Genomic DNA, 2,331 nt, shown 5'->3' on the forward strand with positions numbered 1-2,331 from the left:
TGTAAATGTAAGCCAGTCTTTTTTTTTTAATTGTCCTAGGCTGCATTACTCTGATGACCCCGTGTATATCATCCTTGTTTAATATTAGATGAAAAACAAGGGTAAAACGATACATGAAGGCAGTTGAATAACGTTTCTGAATACAACCCTAATGGTATCGATACTACACTAGGAAAAATTCCGATGAAAAAAGTAACTTAAAAGTAAACTTGAAGTTACTTTTTCAGTAACTGTAACTGTAACGAATTACTTTTTAGAGTCAATAACTCTTGTAACGGTAATTAATTACTTTTTGAAAGAGAAAAACTGTAACTGTAATTAATTACTTATACAAAGTAACTCCCATCCCTGTTTAATACATAAAGATATATAAACGTTTCGATCTGATCATCTTCAGTATTAAAATTAAATCTTTATATATTCGACATAATTAAGCGACTCATTCATTACACACATATTCTACGGTTATATTTCGAGATTGTTCATTTCTACTATTTAACAATTATCCATTATATCTTGCATCTAATAAATACGTGACTATGTCCAACATAGTTGTTCGTCTATTATATTCCAATTTATGGGCCGCACCCGATTTGCAATTCTCTTAAATCAGATCCCATACTTGGTTGTATCATAAGAAGATGAATGATTCTAATGCAAGTTACATAATAAGCGGTCAAAATTAAATTTATCATACATGATTACTAAATTGTCATACCTTTCCATTGTGTCATAACGTATTAAAATTCATCATTTTGTCCATTTATGCGCGGTCTTGCATTATCGTGTTGCAGAATAAGGCCTTTTCTGTTGACAATCGCTGGGCACTTTTCAATTAAAGATTGATTTACTCGATCCAATTGTATACAGTAAAGATCTGCATTCACAGTTTGTCCAGGTTTCAGCACTTCAAAATGAACGACCCCGCGTATACTCCACCAAACACACAAAAGCGCCTTTTTGGAGTGTAAACCTGGCTTAGCTGTACTTCGTGGCGATTCATTCGGAGAGAGCCACTGCCTTTTGCGTTTTGGATTATCATAGAAGACCCATTTTTCATCTCCAGTGATCAAGCGATCAAAAAACGCTTCTGTATTGTGCCGCTGAAGCAATAAGTTGCATGTGGTGGACCGGTTAGCTTTGTTTTCTTCGGACAGATTATGCGGAACCCAAACACCTGCTCTGCTTACTTTACCAATCTGCTGCAAATGTTCTTGGATGGTCAAGGTTGGTTAAGAGTGTTTGACAGTTCCTCGATTGTCTGACACGGATATGCTTCCACTTCCACCCTGGGGTGATTCCGATTAACCACGGCTCGATTGGACACCACCAATCACAGCGACCGGTGCTTAGGAGCTTTGTAGTCTCAAGCGCTGTGAGTGGCTCGTGTCCAATTGAGCCGTATCCAACTGGGTGCCACCCTTCCGCCCTTAACATGTCATTGTCTAAAATTGTTGGTCTTCCTGATCGATACGAGTCGGAAAGATCAAAATTACCGAATTTGAACTTAGAAAACCACCTTTGGCATTTACGAACGTCTAATGCACTTGGATAAACATTGCAAATGTTTTTGGTAGCAACTGTTGCGTTACTACCCTTGTGAAACTCAAAAAGCATACAATGCCGGATATGTACCTCTTCTGGTATTTGGCTGGCCATTTCACCATAAATAGCAAAAAAAATTTAAGATTTAATTATTTACGAGTAAACAAGTCACTCTAACCTTAAAATGTCTTTGGCACGACTTTGAAGTACACAATGAGCTGATAAATGACAAACGAACATCGACATGCGCAGAAACGACATTACTTTCTGGTCCCCCTAATATATTACTGCCTAAATATTACTGCCAGTAATACATGTGTAGTAATGGTGTTCAACAGTTGAGTGAAAGTTCGCTGTTATTTATGTATTCTTCCAAAATCATCCAATCAGATTTTCAGATCTAAAAGAATACATATATAGCAGCGAGCGCTTATTCAACTGTTCAGACTGCATTCAATATAAGAAGCTTGTGGAATTTTTTCGATGATGCCAAATAGAAATAATACTTCAGTAATTATTTCTGGCACTTCTCTTTTAAATTTATTGAAAACCGTTACTGAAATATTATAATATATAGCTTTATCAGGAATCACTAAAAATATTCCAAAAAGCCTCTTAATATAATATGTATAATATTGTTACGCCGCCGCCTGCTACGCCTTGCTGGTTTCTGGTGTCGCGTTGCCAAGGGGACGCGTCGTTGTTGACAGAGAACGTCCGGCAGATCTTTGGAGAGACGTCAACACGTTCGGGCGTGTTTTCTCCATCGCTTATCGATAGTTCTTG

General features: G+C 37.3%; 1 pseudogene; it reads right to left on the reverse strand.

The window, feature by feature from the left end:
- Positions 1–1,069: 1,069 nt before the first annotated feature.
- Positions 1,070–1,806, reverse strand: LOC108759183 (uncharacterized; annotated as a pseudogene).
- Positions 1,807–2,331: the final 525 nt, after the last annotated feature.

Source organism: Trachymyrmex cornetzi, unplaced genomic scaffold (genome assembly GCF_001594075.2).
Source record: "Trachymyrmex cornetzi isolate Tcor2-1 unplaced genomic scaffold, Tcor1.1 scaffold1726, whole genome shotgun sequence".
Classification (NCBI taxonomy): Eukaryota; Metazoa; Arthropoda; class Insecta; order Hymenoptera; family Formicidae; genus Trachymyrmex; species Trachymyrmex cornetzi.